Below are 13,552 nucleotides of genomic sequence, written 5' to 3'. Positions count from 1 at the left end.
GTACAGAGAACATGCTGAGTGCTCGCATCATTCTCAAGGGGACGCACAGGACAGCCACAGCTGGCTGCCCCAGGACCTTTGAGTGCCTGCACAGGGGTGCTCGGCTAGGGCACCAGCCTGCCCATCCACACAGTGACAGAAGCAGACAGCTCCCAAGCTGATGTCCTGTGGGCTGGTCAGAGCATTCTGGGTCAGGTACAGGGACTGCACCTGCCCCCAGCCTGCTTCCAACCTCGGGACCTCATGGGAGGCAGCACCAAGTCACACAACTCTCCTGGAGGACACGGGCCAGCCCCGGCCCACAGCATGGCAGGTGCCAAGTGCTGGAAAAGGGGCTCAGCACTGCATGTTTTTCCCTCCCCTGGGAAGCTGCGGCCTGGGTCAGGGTCATGTCCCACACCCTCCCATCCTGATTTGGGTCAGGTTCCTTCTTCAGGTAAGACCTACCCAGCCTGCAGACCAAGGGCGGGCCTAGGGGGGAACTCAGCCCACCCACAAACCACCTCCTCCTCCTCCCGCAGCACCTGCCCCCTTCCCTCCACCTACCTCTCAGGGATGGTGCAAGACAGACCCCTGGGAAAGGCCCCTCTGCCTGGCGGGGGAGGGAGGGTTCAGGGCTAGTGGCAGCCCTGCCCTCACCTGCCTCTGAGCTCCTTATCCATCTGGAAAAAAAGGAAAAGGGAGAAAATGTTTTACAACGAGTGACCCTCAAAAGGCCTGCGTGCTGCCCATAGGCCCTCCTACCATGGGTCACGATGCCACCTGCCTCTTCCTTCCAGGCGTGGAGCCCATCCCAGCAGCACCTGTGGTGGCATGACACGCACAGGTGACTAGAAAGCACACGGATTGTGCCGAGCCTGGTCCGGGTTCTGGTTCCTTTTCGTGGCAGCAAAAGCAGTTCACAAACTTGAGAGCTTGTTTGTCCAAAACCAATTAAACAAACAGCAAGGTCCCAAGTCGGGCCGCACCTCTCCGCTGCAGCCCCAGGATCTGATCCAGCAGAGTGCACGAGTGGGGCAGACCTGCTCTTCTCCCTTCCCTAGGCGCTGGGCATGGCCACCTCGACCTTGGAGAGGGGTCTCCTCTGGAACCCACTAGCTGGGCTGGCAAGGGCTTCTCTGGGAGAGGAAGGACAGCGGCCCGGGAGGCGCTAGAGGAGGTGCGCGCTCCAGGAACACAACGTTCAAGGCCCCAGTCGGCGCCCACCTGGCAGCCCACTCCAACCCTGGAAGGAGGGGGTGACTTCCCGGGCGGCCCGAGGGTCCAGGCGCCCAGGGATAACGATGCCCCAACTCCCGCTGCGGACCCCCAAAGTCCCTAGCAGCCGCTGGGAGACCGGACTCCAGCGAAAGCGCTTTCCAAACAGGGCGGACAAAGCGAAAGGCGTGACAGCGCCGGGAGGCGGGTGGTGAGCGCGTCCTCCGGAATCCGGGTCAGGATCCGCCGAGCCGGACAGAGCTCCACAGGGAGCGCCCCCGGGGATGCGCGGGGACGCTCGGCCGGGACCCCGGGGGAAACAGCTGCTCCGGAGCTCGCGGAGAGCCTGGGGCAGCTCCGACCACCGGTGGGTTCCCCATCGCCGTCGCGGGCACAAAAGGATGCACTCAGATGGGGAGAGGGAGCGGCGTGGCACGGCCAGCCCCCAGCGATCCCCGCCGCCCCCGCCGCCCTGCACCCGCCACCGCCTCGGCCGACCCCTGCGCGTCCCGCCCGGGTGGACAAAGCCCAGCGCTGGGGCGGGGCGGACGGCCCGCACAGGTGGACTTCGTACCGAGTGCCGGTGCCGGGGGCGGGGCCCGGTCTCCCTGGAGACGGTTGCCCAGGGGACGCGGCGCGCGGATCCCGGAGTGACCCGAGGGCGCCGGCCTGCGGGCGGCGGCGCGGAGCCGGCTCGGGACGGAGGGTGCCGGACACCCGGGCATCGGCGCAGGGGCGCGGCCCGGGGCGGGGCCGGGGACGCCGGGCGGCGCGGACAGGCCCGGGGCCAGCCGCGCGCGGGCACCGTCGGCAAATTCTCACAGGCGCAGCCAGGCGAAGCGGCCGAGCGCTCGCAGGCGCGCCGCGCCCTGGAGACGCTGCACATCCTCCCCGGCCCCCGCAGCGCTCGCCCCGAGGCCGGGGCGCGGCCGGTTCCTCCGAGGTGGCCTGCCTGGCGAGCCAGCGCCCATCGTCCGCGGAGCCCGGCAGGTCCCCCAGCCCCGGAGCCCCGATCGGGCCCTTCCTCGCCCAGCTGGGGCAGGACCTGGCCGCTCCGCCGGTCAGGCCCGCTGCTGACAGCGAGCTGCGCGCGCGCTTAGAGACCCGCAGTGACCACGCGGGTCTCCCCGCTGGAATGGGGACTCCCGTTTCCTGCAGCTCTCCCTGCTGGCGGGGGTGGGAGGGGGGCTGGGCCATGTTCTCCCTGGAGGAACCCGTGCTCCTGCCCCGCACGCGCTCTCTGCAGACCACGCACCGGTCAGCCCCTCGCCCGCACTGTCAGCACCCAGGGTCTATGGGGGCCGGCACCGAACCCGTGTCCTTTGGGTCCTGAAAGGCCCTTGCATGCCCTTGGCTGCGGAGGAAGAAGGCTGCCTGCCCCCAGGGTGGGGGAGTGACTTGATCACTCCTCCGTGGCCCTAATGCTGCGGGTGGGGCCCAAGGCAGGCTCCCCAGGAGGCTGCTGCTCCAGGAGAGGGCCAAGGCCGCAGCCCTGGTCAGGGACTTGCCCTGTCCTCAAGGGCGGCCTGTGCCTGCCCCAGCATCCAGCAGCCTGGACGGGGTCCCAGTGCCCGAGGCACCCCAGGAAGAGAGACCTGAGAGGGTGGCAGGGCCACCTAGGCATCCTTAGATGTCGCACATGAGTGGACAGGTGCTCGGAAACACGCATGCGTGCAGGCTCCGTCAGGTAAGCGGCACAGGCCAGAGCTCCATGTGCACTCCATACACCCACCAGGCCTGGGGCAATCTCTGGGGAAGGGGAGCCTGACTTGGGAGGGGCGAAAGGGGGTGCTCTACGGCCGCGTGAGGTCCCCAGGGAGCCCGCGGTGGGGTCGCAGTATGGCAGGAAACTTCTGATGGCGCTGCAGGCCAGACTCAGCCAACAGGCCGTCCCTACCCTGTGGGCAGGGGGACAGAGGTGGGGGAGGGGTTCTCACGAGAAATCCACACACACACCCCTTGGATAAGCTGAAGAAGTTAGGAGTCCTGTGCCAGCCGCCCTGGGCACGGAGGACTGGTATCCTTAGCAGCCCCTGACTTTATAGGGGGCCCCTTCCCCCACCATGGGGGCCTTCTTCCTCACCAGCCAGGGCCTGCCATGGTCCCTAGCCTGGAGACGCCCCCTTGTCTCCCTCACCACTTCCTGAGTCAGAATCAAGCTCAAACACAAGGTCCCACTTAGCAATGGAACTCAAAGACTTGGCTTGGGGCTCCAGCGGGGCGGGGGAGTGGTGGTGTGCCAGGCCCTGGCCTCTCTAGAACACGGTGAGGGGGTGGTGTAGGAGCAATCGGGGGGTGGGTCCAAGGCAGAACTCAACCTCCTGATTTCTCAAGTCCTCCCTGAAGCCAGGGGAGACTGGGGCCACCAACTCAGGGTTTCCATGGTGAATTTCACCTTCTGACAAATCAGTAAGCAGAGAACTAATCCATCCCAAGGCTCTTGTGTTAACTTCTGCAGACTGACATGCCCTGACCACTAGCTCCCTGGTGGCTGGCTCCATCCCAAGAGCCCTGGAGGAGGCGTGGTCACAGGATCCCACTGCCTCTCTGGACACGCCCAGCTCCCCTGGCTGCCCACCTGCACCCAGCCCCGGCCACTTTCCTCTTCCCATTGAGACTGCATTGAGCATTGGTATGGGGTCAGTGAGGACTGGGAAGCCACAAGGCGGTGCAGCAGCACAAGAGGACGCTGTGTCGTGGCAAACAGGAGCATTCCGGAAAGCGGCCCTGTCAAAGGGGATGCGTCCTGCGCTGCCTCTGTTTTGTCCCCTTGATATTTTTATTCTCAACGTGCAAGGAGGAGAGCCTAATTACAGGAGGGCGCTGCTCTCTGGTTGCCCTCAGGAGCTCCCGATCCTCTGAGACGCTCACCCCAGTTAGCACAGAAAGTGGCTCATCTGTAGTTACAGAGCTCATCGGAGCCCGACACCGCCTACCTTCTGTGACAATTCTCCCAGCTGAGATGGGAAGCCTGCCTTCTCCAGGCGTGTGGAGGCTGTGACCCTGGGCAGGAGTGTGCGTCCACAGGGAACAGGCGCTGGAGGATGGCTCCACGAGTCTCCCAGAGGAGGGCAGGAGCTGGACCTGCCCGTGGATGCGTGTCCTAATCTCCCCAGAGCTTGGGGTGTGGGGGGCCAGGCCACACCCCTCCCTGCCACCGAGTCCTAGGGGCCGGATCAAGTATGGGGTCCTTCCTTCTGAGAGGACATGGAGTCTCAGACATCCTATACCTTTAATAGATGATCCAAGACGACGGCAATCGGTGTGGCGTGAGTCCCACAGCAAGGTTCACCCTGAGTAACTGGGAGCGGGTTGGTGTTGTCCCCGTCACACTGAGGTTTGAGCATCTGCCCTGGGTTCTTGCTCTTTAGCTCTGGGCCAAAGCGACAGCCATGTGTAAGGGCCCTGGAGCTGCGCCGTGGAGAGGAGCTGAGCTAGCCCAGCCCCAGGCACCTGCAGCCTCAGCTAGCAGCCTGACCACACCCCAGGGAGACAGCCTGGGTCAGAAGTATCCAGATGGGCCCCTCTTAGATTCCTGAAGCCTGGAAACCGTGAGGCAGGAGCTTCCCGTTGTCCCAACGGCCACATTTGGAGCGATTTGTGAATGAGACAGTAAAATCAAGAAGGGGCTGTTGCAGGGGCACAGCAGGTTAAGCCACCATCTACAGTATCAACATCCCGTACTGGATTGCTGATTCCGGTCTAAGCTACTCTACTTCTGATCTCACTTCCTGCGAATGCTCCTGGAAGAGCAGCAGAAAGTGCCCGTACTTGGGCCACTGTCAGCCATGCGGGAGACCAGGGTGGAGCGCCAGGCTCTGATTTCAGTGTGACCCAGCCCTGGCTGATGCAAACGTTCCAGGAATAACAGATGGATCTCTGTGCTGCACTGCATTTCAAAAACAAATATTTTAAAAACCCGTCAGAGATAAGCAGGCTGTGTGTAAGGGGGCGTGTGCGAAGTTCCAGCCCCACTCACTTTGCCAAAGGCAGCTTTGAACAGCTTCTCTCTCCTAGCAGGTCTCCAGCCATCTGCCCCCACTTACACCCTGCCATCTACACGCCAGCACTGTACCCCCTCACTGTCTCTCCAGGAGACTCCCCATGTCCCAGCCAGGATCCCGAATGCAGAGACACAAAACAGGGATTTGTGGCTGCCTGAAGGCCAGGCCGACCTGCTGTCCATGAACCAATTCTGCCCAAGAAACCTCCCTATCACAGTGCGTGGGTTCAAGTCCCAGCTCTCCTTCTGATGCCAGCTTCCTGGTCCCTGGGCCCCAGCCACCCACATGGGAGGCCTGGGTGGAGTGAGGCTTCTGGCTTCAACCTGCTCCAGCCCTGGGCGTTGAGGCTATTTGGGGAGTAAGCCAGCAAATGAGAGAAATCTCTCTCTCTTCCTTTCAAACCAACAGAAATGCTTTGAAAAAAATAATGGTAAAAGGGTTGGGACTCTCTGGGACTTTAAGGTAGGCAGCTGGTGATTAAAAAAAAAGTTTATTTTCATTGGAAAGGCAGATTTACAGAGAGAGGAGAAAGATCTTCCATCTGTTGGTTCACTGCAATGGCTGCAATGGCTAGAGGCAAGCCGACCCAAAACCAGAAACCAGAAGCTTCCTCCAGGTCTCCCACACGGGTGCAGGGTCCCAAGGCTTTGGGCCATCCTCCACTGCTTTCCCAGGTCATAAGCAGGGAGCTAGCTGGGAAGTGGAGCAACCAGGATATGAACCGGCACCCACATGGGATGCCAGCACTTGGAGGTGGAGGATTAGCCAGTGGAGCCAACGTGCCGATCTCAAGGCGGTAGACATTTTTCCTCTTTGGGTAAATCTGTATTTCAGAGATATATTCTCACTTACCTGTCTGAATAACAAAGGTCACGTGGGCACACATACCTTCGTGAGACACGGAGCACACACCAGTCTACACTGAACACTCAGTCGCTGTTCCCATGAGACACGGCCACCCCGTCTCAGGACCCCCAGGCAGTTCCTGTCTTCTGAGCCTGAACCTCAGCTCCCCTCTCCTGGCCTGACTTCCCTCCCCTTCAGGGATGAGATGGATGTGGGACTCAGCTCAAGGGCAGGTCCCCTGTCCTCCTGGGCTCTGTCCAGCAGCTGCCCTTGTCCTCCCTCCCCACCTGGAGGCTGGCTCACATGGCCACGACCCCGGAGACCCCAGCTCTGCTGGCGGCGTGTGAGGGCTGAAGGGAGGAGGGCCCTGGGGACAAGGTGCATTGGACACTCCAGCCACTTCTAGGCAGGCCCCCAAGCCACCTCCTTCCTTTCTCAGAGCAGGTCCCCACGGCCACTTCGGCCTTGGGGATCAGCTCAGACCTTGACCCCAACAAGACCACAGATGACATCTGCCCTTGGTGCCACAGGCAGCCCCACCCCTGAGGCCTAATGTCAGTTTTCTCAAGGATGCTTCGTGCCAGGGCCTCAGACTGGCTTTTCTGGTTACCAGCCACAGGAGGTTATACCTGCAGAGAGAGAGAGAGAGAGAGCAAAAGAAAGAGGGAGAGAGAGGGACAGAGAAAGAGAGCGAGCAAGCTGGAACAGGCAAGGTTTGGAGTTAAATTAACTCCGGAGCCTGTGCCTACCACTCTGCCACACAACCTCTCTCAGGCCAATGCAAATGGGCTGGATGTGCCACCTGCTCACCCAAGACTGCCAGGTCAACTCCCCGCCCCCCTGAGCCTTCGTAAACTGGGCAAGGAGGCCAGTGAGAGGCTTGGCCCTGCTTCTCCACCCAGCCAGACCAGGGGAGGGCTGGGGAACTGAAGCCACATGCTCCTGGCCACCCACTGAACAGAATCAAGAGTCGGGCAGCCAACCCCACCTGCGACCTTGAAGAACAGGGACATCGCCCAGGAGCCCGACTATGTCCTGGTGTGGGGGGGGATACAGAGGGAAGGAGGGGGTGGCGCTCCGAAGATCTCTCCAGCTGCAGCTAAGCACTTCCCTTCCCAGAAGGCAGCACCGTGCAGGGCCGAGGGGCGCTCTCTGCATCCTGGTCTCCCAGCTGTCCAGTGGGCATCACAGCAGGACTGACTGATCACATGGGGCATCACGAAAAAGAATTGCTTTCATACAGGGCACTTCAAAAAGTCCTTGGATTGGGAATTAAAAGAGCTGTTTATTGCAGCGCCCAAATCCATCTGTATGTATGAGGGATTCCCAAAGAGTTCCCAGGGATGTGCGTTATGCAAACACTTTGAATGGATTCCAGACATTTTGTTTGCAGCAAAATATATCTGTTGGGGCTGGTGCGGTGGTAGAGTAACGGGCTAATCCTCTACCTCCAAGTGGCGACATCTCATGTGGGCGCTGGTTCATGTCCCAGATGCTCCATTTGCAATCCAGCTCCCTACTTATGGCCTGGAAAAGTGGTGGAGGATGGTGGTGTGAGCCCTTGGGACCCTGCATCCACATGGAGACCCAAAAAAAGCTCCTGGCTACTGGCTTCACACTGGCCCGGCTCTGATCGTTGCAGCCAATGTATGTATGTGTAGGGGGAGCCAGCAGATGGAAGATTTTTCTCTGTTTTGCCTGCTCTATGTAAACCTGCCTTTCAAATAAATAAAAAAAAAAGAATAAAACAACCTGTCATTTAAGTGTATGTGTTCACAAACTTTTATATGGTGCTGTATTTCATAGCAGCTTTCATGTTTTCCAGGTGCTCAGACCCCATCCTCAGGGAGTGTTGCCAGCAGCTATGACTATAACTAGGAGAGGAAACGGGTGAGTCAACTCAGTACAGGACCCACCCACCATGGGAGAAAGACTCCCTGTCCCCGGAGTGGGCTCTGAGTGTCCAGGAAGGAGCTCTGGGGGGTGACTGGTGCCCCCTGCAAACCTCTTGACCTGCTGTGTCAACAGCAGCCCCACGGGGCCGGCACGGCAGGTGCCAGGGGTCAGGCCCGGCCCCGTGGGGCTGCATCAGTGCCTGTCTGCTGCCTCCTACGACATCGTACAGTTCTCACACAGACAGGATGTGAGCGTGAGAAAAAAGGCCGGTGACCGTTACATCAAAGCCGAATACCTCAGGAACCCAACCAAGGCAAGTCCTAAAGCCAATGTATCATCAAATTTGACCAGGTGAGGCAAATTAATTTTTTTAATTGGCAGCAATTAAAAAAGACAGCTTGCCTGGCATGATGGCTCAATCCTCGTCTTGCACACGCCAGGATCCCATATGGGCGCCGGTTCTAATCCCGGCAGCTCCACTTCCCATCCAGCTCTCTGCTTGTGGCCTGGGAAAGCAGCCAAGGACAGCCCAAAGCCTTGGGACTCTGCACCTGTGTGGGAGACCTGGAGGAAGTTCCTGGCTCCTGGCTTCAGCTCAGCTCAACTCTGGCCATTGTGGCCACTGGGGGGAGTGAAGCAGTGGGCAGAAGAACTTTATGTCCTTCTCTCTGTATATCTCCCTTTATAATAAATAAATCTTTTTTTAAAAAAGACATTGGATAGAGAGTGATAGCGTGCTGGTGTACAGTGCCCGAGGACACACCTGCTCCAACGAGAGCCCTTGGCTGCATGTCAACAGAGCAGGGAAGCAGGGACACTGCTAGGCTTCAGGTCAAGGTCAAAGGCTTAGTTCGCAGCCTAGGCATTTTCCTTGTTCTTTACCCACAGAAACCTGGGCTAAAGGGCTCTTCTTATCACATTTATTTGTTCATTCTGTAAGTTTGTGCGAATCTGCATTTTTTGAAATAAGGCTGGAGTCACTGGGCTGGGAGTAGCAGAAGCCATGGGAAAAAAACACAGACATTTCCCAGAGCACCAACCTTGGGAGGGGGAAGGGGAGGGGAGCTGTTTTTCACAGTAAAATAAACATGCAGCAGCCCGGAGCAGAGCATGAAATTCAAAATAGAGCGTGAGACTTCAAAGCAAGGTCATGGCTGGGCTGGGCCACTGCAGGCTGGACAGCACAGCCCATCTCCTCCGACTGGAGCAGTGGCTGGGAAAGCCGGAGCAGAAAGGCCTGTAATAGTTAAGGCTACTGCTGCAATTACTATAATAATAATAATAAAATATTCACTTGAGAGGCAGAGACAATGAGAGACAGACAAAGCAGCAGAAAGGGCTTCCAACCACAGGTTCCCTTTCCAAGTGCCCTCAAGAGCCAGCGCTCAAGCCGGAAGCCGAAAACCGCCCCTGAGTCCCCCACGTGGGTGCAGGGACCCAAGCACCTGAGCACTCACCCGCGGCCTCTTCAGCAGGAATCTGGGCTCCGGGACTCAAACTCAGCCACTCCTGTACAGTACTTAGGCATCGCAGCAGCCAGGCCAAGCACCTGCCCCAGCACTTCTCACTGTTACTGCGAAGTGGCAAGTACTTACTCACCCACATTCCACCCCTTCCACGTGAGTCATCTGTGCAGAGGCAACAGAACAGAGCAAACCTACACCACACACGTGGTGTGTGCCTGCCACTTAAAATCATCGGCTCCCGGGCCTGGTGTGGTAGCCTAGCAGCTGAAGTCCTAGCCTTGAACACACTGGGATCCCACATGGGCACTGGTTCTAATCCCGGCAGCCCTGCTTCCCATCCAGCTCCCTGCTTGTGGCCTAGGAGAGCAGTTGAGGACGGCCCAAAGCCTTGGGACCCTGCACCCGCATGGGAGATACGGAAGAAGCTCCTGACTCCTGACTTAGGGTCAGCACAGCTCCAACTGTTGTAGCCACTTGGGGAGTGAATCAATGGATGAAAGATCTTCCTCTCTGTCTCTCCTCCTCTATGTATATTTGACATTGCAATAAAAATAAAAAATATGTCTTAAAAAAATCATCGTCTCCCCAGTATGGGCCTCTAAGAGGCACGCACCCAAGGGCAAAACACCGCAACGTTGGGCCCAGTGCGGTAGCCTAGCAGCTGAAGTCCTCGTCTTACACACACCAGGATCTCATATGGGCACCAGTTCATGTCCTGGCAGCCCCACTTCCCATCCAGCTCCCTGCTTGTGGCCTGAGAAAGCAGTTGAAGTCAGCCCAAAGCCTTTGGACCCTGCACCCGCATGGGAGACCTGGAGGAAGCTCCTGGCTCCTGGCTTTGGATCGGCTCAGCTCTGGCCATTGCAACCGCTTGGGAAGTGAATCATTGGACAAAAGAGCTTCCTCTCTGTCTTTCCTCCTCTCTGTATATCTGACTTTCCAATAAAAATAAATAAATCTGGGCCTGGCGGCGTGGCCTAGCGGCTAAAGTCCTCGCCTTGCACATGCCAGCATCCCATATGAACGCAGGTTCTAACCCCAGCAGCTCCACTTCCCATCCAGCTCCCTGCTTGTGGCCTGGGAAAGCAGTCGAGGACGGCTCAAAGCCTTGGGACCCTGCACCCGTGTGGGAGACCTGGAGGAGGTGCCTTGTCCCCAGCTTCGGATCGGCGCAGCACCGGCCGTTGCGCTCACTTGGGGAGTGAATCATCGGATGGAAGATCTTCCTCTCTGTCTCTCCTCCTCTCTGTATATCTGACTTTGTAATAAAAATAAATAAATATTTAACAAAAAAAAAAATAATAATAAATCTAAAAAAAAAAAAGGACGCTGCAACGTCTGGAGTGCCCAGCACCTACGACAGGTCGCTCACTCTCTGAGCATCCCAACAGCCCAGAGAAAAGATAGCTCAGGTGAGAACCAGAGGTTTACACCATCCTCCAGGGCACCTGCAGGTTAGTGCCAGGGCACCAGAGGGGGTGTGTGTGTGAGATCAGAGAGACAGTAAGAAACGGAGATAGTGAGACCCAGGGCTCTGAGTGCTGCTTCATTCCTGAAGCTCACTACGGCCGAGGTGGCGGCCAGGCTGGAGCCAGCACCTCCACGCCTGGGCCACCGCTGCAGCGTGTGTCAGCAGCTGGAGCCAGGAGCCGGGAGCCAGAGCTGTGCCGTGGGATGCACACATCCTCGTTGGCAGGCCACGCTCTTCGCTGTGACACGAACACAACTGCTCCCCCTCCACCCCAATCCCTGTCCTGTCACAAACACAAAGCCACACACAGCTTCAGACATGACCGCGCATGGAACGCACTGCGCTGAACCTGAACGCAGGCCACACCTTCAGACGCCCCAGGGATTCGGTTCCTGGACTGAGGGGGGTGCTCAGAAATGGGGAGTGTGCTCTTTGAGGTCATCCTCTCGCTGGCTCTGAAACACGAGAAACGTGAGTACTGGAATCGTCTCAGAAGGGCGGGAAAGGGGAAAAGCTGGGGTTTTTGGTGTTTTTCCCCCAGAGGAACTTTCTCACCAAGCCACTGCTTCAAGACACGGATCCTGGCTGTGTGAACTTCCTGCTCAGTGGCCAGCGGGCGATGCTAAGGAAAACCCATGCGTGCAACACATCCTGGACCCTTACTCGGCGCTGCCTGGGGTCCACGGGGATGGAACAAGGGGCTTCGAGAGCAGCAGGCGTCCCGGGCCCCCAGTCCATGCCCAAGCCCTAAGTTGTTCCCTCAGCAATTTCCCCCAGGCTGCTGCAGTTTCTCTGACCACATGAAGGGACACACCACTCACCAGGACGAGTTTGGCACTCAGAAAACCATCAACAAGTCTGCAAACCCCAGTTTCCAAATGACAAAGGGAGCAAAGGAACCGGAGGGGTCTCCCAGCCCTGGAGATACACCTGCTGCGGCTGCAAGTCCCACCTGCACTGCGCAGTGACGTCAGAGTCACTGGAACACTCGCTTGTTCCTGCAGGCTCATTCCCACATCCAACCCCACAGCCCCTCAGGGTCCATGGGACCAAGAGCCAGTGCCAGCTCCTCTTTTAGGACCCCCTGCTTCTGTGGAGGCAAATCCCCTCCCTGTGGGTCACCCAGTCCCTGTGGCTTGAGTGTAGACGAGTTCTCCGTGTTGAGGCAGAAGGAAGGGCAGGAGTTCAGCACAGTGGTCCAGACGAGCAACAGGTGCATCACCCGCCACAGTGCCTGGCTCCCAAATCCCAGCAGGTGTGCGCCCTGGGAAGCCGCAGCAAAGGCCCAAGACCTTGGGGACCTGCCACCCACAGAGGAGGCCTGGCTGGCATTCTGGGCTCCCAGCCTTAGCCTCGCTCAGCCCCAGCTACTGCGGGCCTCTGAGCAGTGAGAGAACAGTTATCTGTCCTTCTGTCTCTCATTCTCTCCGTCCCTTTCAGATGAAATTTGTAAATACCTTGTAAAAATCTCTGAAAATTAAACAAGATGAATGTTGAGGGTGAATGGAAACCTTGTAACCTGACATTAGACTAGTGGTTAAAAACAGCCAAGGTTCCCTGAGTCTCAGCCCTTAGCCATGTTCATTGCCCAACTCAGCTCATTCAGCCATTCAGACGGACCAGGCAGGGATTCCACGGGCTCCACTGACACATGAGAACAGGTACGGCCAGAGAAGCAGGCAACCTCTGCCAGTCACAGGTGGGCAGACTCCTGGGGTCTGTGTGTGCACCCAGCACCAGGGTTCAAGCTTGCAGTGCTGCAGGGCCCATGGCTCTGCATCCAGCTAGCAGCCAGAAAGGCAGCCAGCCTCGCAGGCAAGAAAAGAAACACAGTGAGGATATATGTATATTAACTGGAAAGGCAGATATACAGAGAGGAGACACAAAGAGAAAGGTCCTCTGTCTGCTGATTCACTCCCCAAGTGGCCACAACAGTTGGAGCTGAGCCGATCCAATGCCAGGAGCTTCTTCCAGGTCTCCCACATAGGTGCAGGGTCCGAAGGCTTTGGGTCACCTTGGATTGCTTTCCCAGGTCACAGGAAGCAGGGAACTAGATGGGAAGTGGAGCAGCTGGGACATGAACCAGCGCCCATATGGGGTCCCGATGGATACAAGGTGAGGATCTAGCCAGGCCCGAGTTCAGTCTTCTTAGCAAATCATTGACCTTCAAGAGCCACATCCATGGTCAATGTCCTTGACACAGTACAGTAATCCCCACACCTGGGGAAGGGCATCAATACAAGTCTTTTTTTTTTTTTTCCCCAAGCCAAAGTTGGGAGCTGGGAACTCACTCCAGGAATCTGCTTCGGCTGCCACCCAGGAATCTGGGATTGAGCTCTCCGACATGAGACACGGCGACCCCAACCAGCTTCCTCCCTCCAGGCCCAGAGCCTACTTCTGCTCGCAGTACATTAGGGGGCTGGAGGTGGTGGTCTGGAAGCAACATTAATACGTCTACACAGAGGATGGCTGAGGCATGTGATCCTGCCTTGGGATCATTACAACTTGCCATGCAATATGTCACTGCCAGTGAGACGATGGGGTGTGAACAGGAGCGACTACAATGGCCCGCGTCTACCTCCTCAAAACTCCGAATGCAAAACTACCGTGTGGTCCAGCAACTTGGTGTCTGGACAAACACCTGTGAGAATAGACAGCAGGGACCAGGCAGG

At 58.0% G+C, this 13,552-nt stretch overlaps 2 protein-coding genes across 2 annotated transcripts in view; both read right to left on the bottom strand.

The window, feature by feature from the left end:
• PIK3CD (phosphatidylinositol-4,5-bisphosphate 3-kinase catalytic subunit delta) overlaps window positions 1-13,552 on the bottom strand; it is a 40,360-nt gene that overhangs the window by 21,290 nt on the left and 5,518 nt on the right. Inside the window, exon 2 of the mRNA XM_058674832.1 lies at window positions 547-662. The gene's annotated coding sequence lies outside the window, so the exon portion shown is untranslated. The remainder of the gene's footprint in view (window positions 1-546; window positions 663-13,552) is intronic.
• The window catches only part of SLC25A33 (solute carrier family 25 member 33), a 64,451-nt gene continuing 55,307 nt past the window's right edge, over window positions 4,409-13,552 (bottom strand). The window contains exon 6 of the transcript XR_009246834.1: window positions 4,409-4,427. The gene's annotated coding sequence lies outside the window, so the exon portion shown is untranslated. The remainder of the gene's footprint in view (window positions 4,428-13,552) is intronic.

This window comes from Ochotona princeps, chromosome 2 (genome assembly GCF_030435755.1).
Source record: "Ochotona princeps isolate mOchPri1 chromosome 2, mOchPri1.hap1, whole genome shotgun sequence".
Lineage (NCBI taxonomy): Eukaryota > Metazoa > Chordata > Mammalia > Lagomorpha > Ochotonidae > Ochotona > Ochotona princeps.
This window is presented reverse-complemented; position numbering and strand designations above follow the sequence as displayed.